We start from the raw sequence: 12,693 nt of genomic DNA, 5'->3' as shown, positions 1-12,693 counted from the left end.
GGGGCAGTCTGGCCCCTGAAGGAAGCCAGCTCACCCAAGTAGCTTTGAAACATTGGAAAGTTTGGCTTCTAGAGGATGCCTGCTCACTGGATCACGTTGTGGTTTTCTGAGTTTCAGTCCACCCTTTCCCTTGCCTGTGCCAAGGTACTGGGGGGTGAGGGGGTACTGGTGTTGGCACTTGCCTGCTCCACCACCCTAAGGTTCAGGATTTCCCTCTGGTTTGCTGAGGAGTGGCTTGCTGGGACACCTCCCATCCTATACTGTTCCCCTTCCACCAGAGTGAGAAGAAGGTTTCCTGTTAATCCCCCAAGCTTCTCAGGCTACAAGATTGCTGCACCCTGTCTTTCTGCTGGCTCAGCTGTTCCAGGGTTTTACTGAGGCAATATTTTCCGGGTTTTTAGCGGTCAAGAAAGGAGAGCCAGAATGACATTTCTTATTTTCTTATTCCCCTATCTCGGTTTCTAGAAGTCAACCTTGTTATCTAGGTATCTTCTCAAATTATACACACACACACACACACACACACACAAACATTTATCACTTTGGAAACTTTAAAGCTCCATATAAAGGTCATTATTCTTTATTTCATTATTATTACATTATTGTTTATACTAATACATTTTATAGATAATGGGAAAAGATTTAAGACTCCCTTAAAGTGTTTTCTTCTTAAGTGGTATTTCAAAATCATAGGTTTGAAAGTATTAACCGCATACCCATCCCCCTCCCCATTCAGTGGTTCCTTCTTGCAGATTACAAGGCCATAGAATTTAAAAAAAAAAAAGTGTGTGTGTGTGTGTGTGCATCTCCTCTCTTAGGCTTTTAAAGACCTTCACAATCTGACTTGTTCACCTTTTCCAGGCTAATTGCACAACACTGCCTTAAGGAATTCAAACAGCTTGCAGCTGTATACATAGAAAGTTTCATCACTACTCTCAATGCCTTTGCACCGGCTTTCCCTCACGCCTGGAAGGTACTCCCTCCACACCTTTCTAGCTTCTATAGAAACTATCGTAGTGTTCTGTTCTCACAAGTATCTTCAGATTTAATTTTCTATGTGCACCCCACCCCCTTATAAAACGTAAGTTCCTTCAGGTCAGGGGCCATTTATATATGCAACACCTAGACATAGTAGGTGCTTAATACATTCTTTGTTGAACTTGTTTGCTAGAACTGTTAGAAAGGTTCGAGCTGTGTTTGTCTAGCACCAGGATGATTTTTTTTTTTTTGGCGGGGAAGGGCAGTTACAACAAATACTGGGGCCAATCTAACATCGGTTAAAGGCTGTGTGCGACTATGTTATGAGGTCCAGGGTCAAGTGGGGGAAAAACAGCCAAGTTTCGTCCTGAGACCAGTTGCCCACGGTCCCCTTTGTACCCCTCGTCGTGAACTGGGAAGGATTCCAGTCTCCAGCGGAGGCACTTCTAGCCGGTCAGAACCAGGAACTGTGCCCGAGGCAGAGGCTTCACAGGGGCCTGAGACTGGACAGGAGATGAGAAGCCTCTTATATTTTCCAATACATTATTTATCCCTCGCCTTCCGGTCTGAGATGCCCTTTAAAAACTGCATCTACCCCCGTCGGTAGTTGGAAAACTTTGGACGCGGGGTGGGGTCTGGATACGCACGCAGAGCCGGAGCCAGTCAGCTTGGGGAGGTCGCAGGGTTAGCGCTGGGGGCGGGGGGAGGAGGAGAAAAGCCGAGGGAGGGGAGCAGGAGGGCGGACTACTAGCCCCGCCGCCGCGTGGGCTCCCGTGGAAGCAGCTGACTCCTTCGCCCTGGGGCCCGGCGCAGCGCCCTCCCCTTCTTCCCTTTCTCCTTTTCGGACCGGAGCCGCGGCGGCTACAGCGGAGAGTAGGCCACGGGGTGCTCGCGCCCCGCTGCCCGCGGCGTCTCCTCCTGCTTCGCCGCTCCGCCGCTCGCCCCTCGCGCCGGGCCACGCAGCGCCACGCCGCTCAGCCGAACCCCAACCTCGGCGTCCCCGGTGAGTTGCTCGCTTCCCTCCCTCCTGCCTCAGGCTCCGGCGGCATGGAAGTGCCGGCTCTGCGGAGAGCCGGAGTCGGGGGCTGGCGGCGCGGCGGGCCCCGGGCCTCTGCTCCCGGTGCTCACTTAGCCTGCGAGCGAGCTCCACCTCGGCTCCTTTCCGGGCCGGGAGAGAGCGCTTTGGGCTGTCACCGGGACGGCTGGGGAGCTATCTGCTTCTGGGAAGGGTCTAGGCCTGGCTTTGGTGGGGCCTTGCAGAGGGGAGGAGGGGAACTGTGTACCGGTGTTACACAGACCTGCCAGCTCATCTCCTTCTCCTGCCCACATCACAGGGGCTTTATCTGCTTGGGACTTTGGGGCTGCGGGGTTTTCACAAAAAAGTTCGTTTTCTAATCGCGCCCACCCCTACTTGGAAAATTTGTTGCTCTTGCTGAATTTTCTGATCCTGCAGCCTATAATGTTTATGCTATTTACCTTTCTTCAATGTAAGCTTTGTTGATACTTAATTTTTATTTAGTGTACTTAAGTTTTGTGTGTGTGTGTGTGTTTTGTATGAGTGTGTGTGTGTGTGTTTTTATGGGGGAGGGAGAAATCACTTAATTTATGTCTGTTATTCAGAAGCACAAGTGGAATTTGCAGATCCAGATTCAACTAAGAATTTCATTTCTTGCTTCCCTAATACTTTTTGCCTCAACTCTCTCCTTCCATAATGTCATTCCTGTTCAGTGAATTTCCTTTCGTTCAGACGCTTAAAACAGACGGGAGGGAGGAGGAGTTCGGGGCTTCTTGGTGGGAGAATTGGTCACATGAGCTCTGTTCCCACAGACTTCTACATAATAACAAAACCTAGACAGGAACAAAATCCAAAGCCAAATTTCGGTCAGGTTTAGAAAAATGGAAAGGTGTCTTTATTGAGTAATAGTAACCCAAAAGTTATTTCGTACCCGCCCACTCCCTGAAAAACAAACCTCAAAGAGGGGGGAAATTATCCAAAAGTTGCTTCAACCTAGGAAATGCTTGGGATTTTTATTTCATTGAGGGTTCCTGGTAGTTTTGTACTTTTCCTATGTGAACTTAATGCGGTACCCCAAACCAACCGGACACTGTTAATCTCAAAGCTTGACCTCTTCTTTTAAAACTATGTACTATATTCCTAGATAAATGATAACCAGGATCCCAGCTTAGAAAAACTTATTTTTTCCCTCATGCTGAGGAAAGTTGTTTACTTTTATGCCAAATAATACCTTTTCTCCCCCCTCCCATTTTCCTCATTGTGTAGCTAAGCTTTATGAATGATGGCAAATGGACATTTAGGTTTATGGGAAGATATCCAAGGGAATATAGGGGATGAGTTAGGATTGTATCAGCAGAGATCAAACAATTCAAAAACTTTCAAACAGGGTGGGAAAGCATAGGCACTTTGCCTTCCTTTTTTCTTAACTTCACTGGCTTTAATCCCAAATTTTGAAATTGCTTAATTGATATCCTTAGGCTTTTGAAGTAAAGTTGATATTTCCCCCAAAAGGCTGTGGAGGAACTTGTGCTTTGGCTTCCTTTCTCCAGCTTCATTGTGATTTTAACCCTAAATTTTGAAATTTTGTAAATCAAGTTGAAATATATTTTCCAAGTCTATTCCTTTCAAGATCCATCTACTACTGCATGTAATGAAGTATCTGTACATCGTTTTCCTGCCTTCCTATTAGCATTGCCCAGGGTAGTTAGAGGAATATGGAACCAAGGGCAAAGTCTACTGGATTGCCTGCTGCCTGTGTAATTTTGAGGTATTTCTATATGCATTTGTTTACTGGATAAAACTGTACCTAACTCAATTCCTTTCTCCCCTTTTTTGTGTGACTTGCCAGCATCCAAAATATTCTTGAATTGTAGAAGAGTTGAATGTTGAATTGCATTGTTCTTTATAATAGTGCTGTCTGTGTGAAGATATTATATACCCACTCAGTCATATGCCCTTGGATATTTTCCTATAAATCAAAAAAAACTTAGTTTTTTCATAAAACTTAGTTGCACAGTTTGTGTGGGGGGCAGAGTGAGGGGGAGAGTAGGAAAAGTGTTTTATTTGGCATAAAAGTAAATGACTTTCCTCAGCATGAGGGAAAAAGGAAGTCTTTCTAAGTTGGGATCCTGGTTATCATTTATCTAGGAATATAGTACATAGTTTTCAAAGAAGAGGTCAAGCTTTGAGGTTAACAGTGTCCGGTTGGTTTGGGGTAGTGCATCCACTTCAAATAGGGAAAGATAGAGACGTGTATATCTACATCTTTTGAACTTCCCCATTAGACGATGAGCTTCTTGAAAGCAAGGACTATGTTTTGCCTTTTCATTCTCGGTGCTTAGCACGGTACTTGGGACATAGTAGGCCCTTAATAAATGATGGTTGACTGTCCCTTGGGCAGAGATTGCTGTAACCAAGAAGGTGATAATCCTGTTAAAATATACTTGTTCCTTTGAGGGTGATTGACATCAAATTGAGACAAGTAGTAGATGAGACTCTTACTTGCCAATGAGGCTTCTTAACCTTTCCTGATTGTCTTTTACAGAATGTGATCTGAGCTTTGAGGCTTTCAGATTGAAAGCAGAGTAGAACATGAGATTTCCAAAGGAAACCACTTGGAACAAATTAAATAAATATTTACAAATTCTCACCAGAATACCAAAGCTTTTGCAATTTATGGTATTCTAGGTGTCTTCCTGTGTTCTAGATGCTAGATTCTAGGGTATCTCTAATTCAGAGAGAGTAATGCTAACAGGACCAATTCATGAATTCAAATCCGGCCTCAGATGCTTACTACCTATGTGACCCTTGACAAGTCATTTTGCTTTATTTTCCTGTAAAATGAGCTAGAGAAGGAAATGGTAAACCACTTCAGTGTCTTTGCCCACAGAACTCCCAAATGGGATCATGAAGAGTTGGACTTAACTGAAACAACTCAACTGTAACCCTTATCCTAATTAGCTTATTGCCCTGGGGGAGCAAGGAACAGTATCTAGCTTTTAACCAACTTACTCATAATAGGTGATTGCTCAACAAGTGTGCATTGGTTGCTTGACAAGACTGTGGAGTTAGTCCCTATTGTATGTGAAAGTCTGCGTATTTTTATGTCCCAAAGTATTGTGTAGGCTTTACTGAGGGATTAATGTCCTTTGGAGCTCCTAGACACTAAGATTATGAGGGAAGGCCAAATTCATAGTTTGTAATGTTTGAGAAGAAAACTAATCATTGGTATCACACTGAAAATGGTTTTCAATTATTGTAATGGATTTTAAAATGGAAAGCAGACTTTTTTGTTTCTTTAATTATAGACTTTGAATACTTTTAAACTTATTTTTGAGGTTAAAATAGAAAATAAGCTACCTATACTTTTCTGTTACTTTTATAACAAAACAAAGGTATGAAGAATCCCAGATTTTAGAGCATGTACATCTGGCTAAATAATAACTAGTATTTACATAGCACTTTGAGGTTTATAAAGTACTTTACAAATATCATCTTATTTGATTCTGATAACAGCCTTGGGAGGTAGGTGTTATTATCTCCATTTTACAGAAGAGGCAACTCAGGCAGACAGATGTTATGTGCCTTACCCAGGGTCATACAGTTAACAAGTGACTGATGCTAGATTAGAACTCAGGTCTTCCTGACTCCAAGTCTAGCATTCTAAACCACTTAGTCACCTCAGACTATGTACAAATGTTAACTGAATGTTGGTACACTCTACATGAGAGCTCTTTCTTCAATTACCAGTGAATTGATAACTAGAGAAACTGTTTTTTATCTATATAGACAATCTTATTAAAAATAAAATCTGAAGACATAAAAGTTGTTCTCTTCAGAGTGGCATATATTCGAATTGGCAGAGTTGGTTTCATCATGTGTCCAAGAACAAGAAATGTTTTCTAGAATACTTTGTCATCTGACTTTGTATTGCTTATAATAAACATAATCAAAAGAAAGTCACTAAGGTAGTTGTAAAAAATAAGAAATAGAGGACATAGAAAAAACTTGACAGAATTCTGTAAAGTAAGTATTTGTGCTCTATGACCATGGATAAGTCATTTAATGTCTCTACCTCAGTTTTCTAATCAGTAAAATGGAGGTAATAATACATGTAGCACATTTGTAGTACAGGTTTGTGGTGAGGCTCTAATGGGAAATTTATGTAAATAGCTTCACAATTTTTAAAAGTTCCTCATAAATACTGGTTATTGTTCTCCCCTTTATTGAAGATGGCTTCAGTCTCAAGGATGGCACAGTGAAAAAATATTGGGAAAATATGTTGCAAGAGTGATAAGACATTAAGAAATGAGAGGCAAGAGGCTTATAGATTACTTCAAAGCAGTGCAGTAAGATCATTGACCTGTTTAGAGCAAAAGTCAAAGTTAACACCATATTAGAAAAAGGGATAAAGATGAAAAGAAGATACCACTTGAAATTGCATTAATTCCAACACAACCTATTTAAACAAAGTGTCGATGCTAGAAAATGGGAAGTGAAGACATTAATCCTGATTGTCACCCTTTGTTAAATAAGTTTAACAGATATAAAGCAGTTACCACAATGAGAAGACTGAATTCATCTTGAAACTGTCAACCAACAGACATTTTTTTCTCTTTGTCAAGAAGAGTAAGATAGCTGTCAAAGACAATATTGGTTTAGAATACAAGCTGATTTGCAGAGCATTCTATTAAGAGGACAGAATAGCAAAAATAAGTTGAGGTGAAAATGAGCTTGGTGTGATAACTAGCTAAGTCATATCACCCTGATAGCACTTAGAGATGAAAGTAGAAAGAAGAAAACTATAGTTCTGAAATAGATCAGTACCAGTGGAATTACCATATTTGAATTCAAATACTTTAGTACTATATGAGGAAGTTCAGTTGTTTTCAGTTATGTCCAATTCTTTGTGACCCCATTTGGGGTTTTCTTGGTAAAGATACTGGAGTGGTTTGTCATTTCCTTCTCCAGCTCATTTTACAGATGAGGAAACTGAGGCAAACGAGGGTTAAATGACTTACCCAAGGTCACATAACTAGTAAGTGTCTGAGGCCAGATTTGAACTCATGAAGATGAGTCTTCCTCATTCCAGGCCTGGCACACTATCTACTATACCACTTAGCTGCAAATGATGAAGTAGAAATGGGATAGGCAAATTTGTGCTAGAGGAAAGCAAGATAGTTAGTACTCAATTTTCAATATAAAAGCACGTATTTTTTTAAGCACATATTATGTGTCAGGTACTGTGTTAAGCTCAGAAATATGAAGATTTCAAAAGAATGGAAAATATCATGGATGGTATTATTACCCCATCCCAAACTTCTTCAAACTAACACAAGGTTAGTTTCAGCCACAGAAGCCTCCATTCCCAACCGTAGAAGGCTAGGGTCCTAGAAGTGGAGATACTACCAATCATGTGGACACATGATTCCCCTATGCTTCTAATGGCCATTTAGCCCCCATTATACATTTTCTCTTCTCCGACTCCTTATATCTGTTCTGGAGGAGACACACTCTCTGCAACTCAGCAGAACCTAGTATGGAGCCTACAGCTTCTCAAATGTAAAGGGTTCCAGCGACGTGACACAGTGCTGGCCACAAGATCTTTGAAAGGATCTGTCGTCCACCAAGGTATTGACTCTGAGGACAGGAAGTGCAATAGGACCTGATCTGGAACTTGAAGAGCAATAATCAAAAAGAGCTTGGCTGAGAGCTTTGTGGAGTGGCAATAATAGTGATAGTAGAGGACAATGTTTGATAGCAATAGTGGGATGTGACTAGCTTGTTCTTTCAGCTAATCACACCATGATATTTGGGTTTCAGACTCACCTTGTAGGAGGAGGCGACACGGGCAGATGAGAAGTATTGGAAGCAGAAGACCTGTGTTCACATTCCAACTCCTCAATATTGATGTGACTTTGGACAGATCATTTAATTTCTGTTGTCCTCAGTTTTCCCATCTGTAAAATTAAGTAGATAAATTCTAAGATTCCTTCTACCTCTACATCTATGATCCTGTGGTCATCAAGTATTTGTTAAGTGCCTGCTGTGTGTCAGTTACTGTGCTAGGTGTTGGGAATTCAAGTACAAAGAACAAAATAATCTTATTTGCTATTTTTTTTTCTCTTCTGTTGAGCCTCTTTCTGGTGGTTCCTCCTATTCTAAATTTTACTTACAACATCACTAATCTGAAAATATGTTTAATAAGAATGTATATATATGGCCTATATCAGATTGTGTGCTGTCTTGCGGAGGGTGGTGGGGAGGAAGGGGGAGAAAAATTTTAAACTCAAAAGCATATGGAAGTGATTGTTGATAAGTCAAAAAAAATTAATAAAAAACAATTCTCATGTCAAAAAAAAAGAACAAAATAATCCATCAGTTAATATTGACCCATATGCTTCCTTTCATATTTGTTAGTCAATAAGTATTTATCTTCATCTCTATCAAATCTTCACGAAACTGGTCTGTAAATAAATTACAAGTATCATTAATGAAAATATGAGAAGGAAATAGGTGATTCTCTAAGTAGACCCTATCCTCATAGTTACACAGTTAGTTAAAAGATGTGAAAAATGCAACTTTCCACTGTCTTTTTTACTGGTCAGAAAAAGTACATTTGAGTCTGTGTAGAGCAAAAATAGCCTTACAGGTCTTCTAATAAAGTCTCACTCATGAATATGTTGAGAAGATTAAAAAAAAATCCTTTGATACATGTAATTATAAGCATGACTGTTCACTAATCCTACAGTTATCAATATATTTGGTCAAGGCATAAAACGGGGAGACTTTTCTTAAAATTGTTCATCTCTATTATGGTAGACAGTTTTGTAAATTGAACTTTGTACATGGTTCTGTATGAAGGGATTCCTTGTAGATGATGAGGTGTTACATATTTTCTTGTTTGTGAATGATGCACTGATTATATCAATTTAGCTGCAGTTAAGTAAGATTTAGTGTGCTGCCAATGATTTATGCACAAAACATGGCGTAAAAAATAAAAATGCTTACAAACAAAAAAATTCATTTGGCAAGAGTGAAATCATATAGTAAGAGTTAAAGATCACAGGTGGACAGAGAGACATACAAATGAAGTCTAGCACTGGCACCCCAAAAGCATTAGAAGACCTGGAGGAAGGCTTTCATCACATTGGGTAGCTCTTCTGTGAAAGATGTTAACACGAATTACACAGGATGAAGAAGTAGAGGAAACTAGGAAGTATAATGAGTAAGAGTGCTGGACTTGGAAGACAGGAAGACCTGAGTTTGAATACAGCCTCAGATATTTACTACCACTTAACTACTGTCTGCCTCAGTTTCCCTGTCTGTAAAATGGGGTTAATAACAGAACCTACTACAGAGGGTCATTGTGAAGATCACATGAGAAAACAATGTACAATGCTTTGCAAACAATAAAGTGCCATATGAATGTCTGCTATTATTATTATTATGCACTGATGAAATAATGTATCCATGGAACTACTAAATCACCAGACTGTATTTGTCTTTATTCCCTTTCCTTTGCTTTAAAGAAAAATAAAATTCTTAAAGATACCAGTTTACTAAAGTGGAAAAAGTGACTTCTTCCCATTTAATACTTTGTATGTATGTATGTATCTTTATCTGTATCTCCACATTTCCTTTACTCCTGGGTTTTTAAAGCACCATATAAAAATATGAGCTGCCATTTCTACAGTCCTATTTCTGATTCTTTGCAACTTTCTCTTATTTCCTCTTTTCTCCCCATCTAGTAAGTCAAGAGTAACAAATGCAAGAAAAGAAGTGGTTGGGCGACTGGGAAAAAATTGTATCTATGTATCTGGCAACTAGTGGAAGAAAGTATATAGAGATCACCTTTTTAGATTCCAAGCTTCTAGAACTTAGGTACTGGGTATTCTTTTAGTGGATGTAGTATTAAGTGCCTCGCACATTACAAGTTTAAGGAAAAACAGATTGTTTGTTATAGATACTATAGAGACACTAATCTGGAAAAATGATTAGATGATGATGAAATTTTTAAACAAATTTATCTTTGTCTACCACAGGAATAGTGCTAGTGCTGTGATATGACAGTGATATTAACTGTGGCTACAGTGACTTGAAGTGCCTGTGTGTGCTTTTTGTGGAGGGGATTTTAAATTTTTAAGTGGACAGATTATCAAGAAAATAGTTTTCTGGGGGAAAAAATGTTAACTGTTGTTGAACATAGCTTTGATAATAGAAGTAACAACCTTTATTGCTAAGCTGGCTTCCAACAGTTAAATAAAACTAATTTTAAGAGTAGGAGCTGAAAGTAACCTGAAGCTTCATTACCATGAAAATGAACTCAGGTCTAAAGTTCTCTGCTTGAAATTAATTTGAGGTGGTGCATGGCACATACACAAAAGTTGACCATGTACTAGGGCATAAAAACCTCACAATCCAGTGCAGAAAGGCAGAAATAGTAAATGCATCCTTTTCAGATAATGATGCAATAAAAATTACATGTAATAAAGGGCCATGGAAAGATAGACTAAAAAATAATTGGAAATTAAATAATCTAATCCTAAAAAATGATTGGGTCAAACAACAAATCATAGAAACAATCAATAACTTCATTCAAGAGAATGACAATAATGAGACAACATATCAAAACTTATGGGATGCAGCAAAAGCAGTTCTTAGGGGAAGTTTTATATCTCTAAATGCTTACATAAATAAAATAGAAAAAGAGGAGATCAATGAATTGGGCATACAACTAAAAAAACTAGAAAAAGAACAAATTAAAAATCCTCAATTAAACACCAAATTAGAAATATTGAAAACCAAAGGAAAAATTAATAAAATTGAAATTAAGAAAACTATTGAACTAATAAATAAAACTAAGAGCTGGTTTTATGAAAAAACCAATAAAATAGATAAACCTTTGGTTAATGTAATTTAAAAAAAGAAAGAAGAAAACCAAAGTACTAGTATCAAGAATGAAAAGGGTGAAACTACCACCAAGGAAGAGGAAATTAAAACAACAATTAGGAATTATTTTGCCCAACTATATGCCAACAAATTTGACAATCTTAGTGAAATGGATATATATTTACAAAAATATAAATTGCCCAGATTAACAGAAGAGGAAGTAAAATACTTAAATAACCCCATCTCAGAAAAAGAAATTGAACAAGTCATTGATGAACTCCCTAGGAAAAAATCTCCAGGGCCAGATGGATTTAAATGAGAATTCTATCAAACATTTAGAGAACAATTAATTCCAATACTGTATAAACTATTTGGTAAAGTAGGTAAAGAAGGAATCTTGCCAAATTCTTTTTATGATACAAATATGGTGCTGACACCTAAATCAGGAAGAGTCAAAACAGAGAAAGAAAATTATAGACCAATTTCTCTAATGAATATAGATGCAAAAATATCAAACAAAATATTAGCAAGTAGATTATAGCAACTTATCACACGAATAATACGCTATGACCAGGTAGAATTTATACCAGGAATGCAGGGCTGGTTCAATATAAGGAAAACTATCAGCATAATCCATCATATCAACAGCAAAACTAACAGAAACCACATGATCATCTCAATAGATGCAGAAAAAGCTTTTGACAAAATACAACACCCATTCCTATTAAAAACACTAGAGAGCATAGGTATAAATGGAGTCTTCCTTAAAATAATAAATAGCATCTATCTAAAATCTTCAGCAAGCATAATATGTAATGGGGACAAGCTAGAAGACTTTCCAATAAGATTGGGGGTGAAACAAGGATGTCCATTATCACCACTGTTATTCAACATCATACTGGAAACGTTAGCTTTAGCAATAAGAGAAGAGAAAGACATTGAAGGCATTAGAATAGGCAAAGAAGAAACAAAGCTATCAGTCTTTGCAGATGACATGATGTTATACTTAGAGAATCAAGTAAAAAACTACTTGAAATAATAAACAACTTTAGCAAAGTTGCAGGATATAAAATAAACCCACATAAATCATCTGCATTTCTTTATGTTACCAACAAAGCCCAGCAGCAAGAGATAGAAAGAGAAATTCCATTTAAACTTACTGTAGACATTATATAATATTTAGGAGTCTACCTCCCGAAACAAACCCAGGAACTCTGTGAACACAATTACGAAACACTTTACACGCAAATAAAATCAGATCGAAATAATTGGAAAAACATCATTTGCTCATGGGTAGGCTGAGCTAATATAATAAAAATGACAATTCTACCTAAGCTAATTTACTTATTCAGTGCCATACCAATCAAACTACCAAAAAATTATTTTATAGAGTTAGAAAAAATAATAACAAGATTCATTTGGAAGAACAAAAGGTCCAGAATATCAAGAGAACTAATGAAAAGAAATGCAGGGGAAGGTGGCCTAGCCATTCCAGATCTTAAACTGTATTATAAAGCAGCAATCATCAAAACTGCTTGGTACTGGCTAAGAAATAGAATGGTAGATCAGTGGAATAGGTTAAGTATGTAACACACAGTAGTCAGTGACTATAGTAATATATGATTTGATAAACCCAAGACCCCAGCTTCTGGGATAAGAACCTACTCTTTGAAAAAAACTGCTGGAAAAGCTGGAAACGAGTATGACAGAAACTAGGCATAGACCAAAATCTCACACCATATACCAAAATAAAGTCAAAATGGGTACATGATTTAAATATAAAGGCTGATACTATAAGCAAACTGAGA

General features: G+C 38.3%; 1 protein-coding gene across 1 annotated transcript in view; it reads left to right on the top strand.

The window, feature by feature from the left end:
* The first annotated feature begins 1,918 nt into the window (after positions 1–1,918).
* ACO1 (aconitase 1) overlaps positions 1,919–12,693 on the top strand; it is a 93,792-nt gene continuing 83,017 nt past the window's right edge. The window contains exon 1 of the mRNA XM_027839369.1: positions 1,919–1,981. The gene's annotated coding sequence lies outside the window, so the exon portion shown is untranslated. The remainder of the gene's footprint in view (positions 1,982–12,693) is intronic.

This window comes from Vombatus ursinus, unplaced genomic scaffold (genome assembly GCF_900497805.2).
Source record: "Vombatus ursinus unplaced genomic scaffold, bare-nosed wombat genome assembly UNPS02014832.1, whole genome shotgun sequence".
Lineage (NCBI taxonomy): Eukaryota > Metazoa > Chordata > Mammalia > Diprotodontia > Vombatidae > Vombatus > Vombatus ursinus.
The sequence above is the reverse complement of the archived record's forward strand: the minus strand, read 5'-3'. Positions and strand labels throughout refer to the sequence as shown.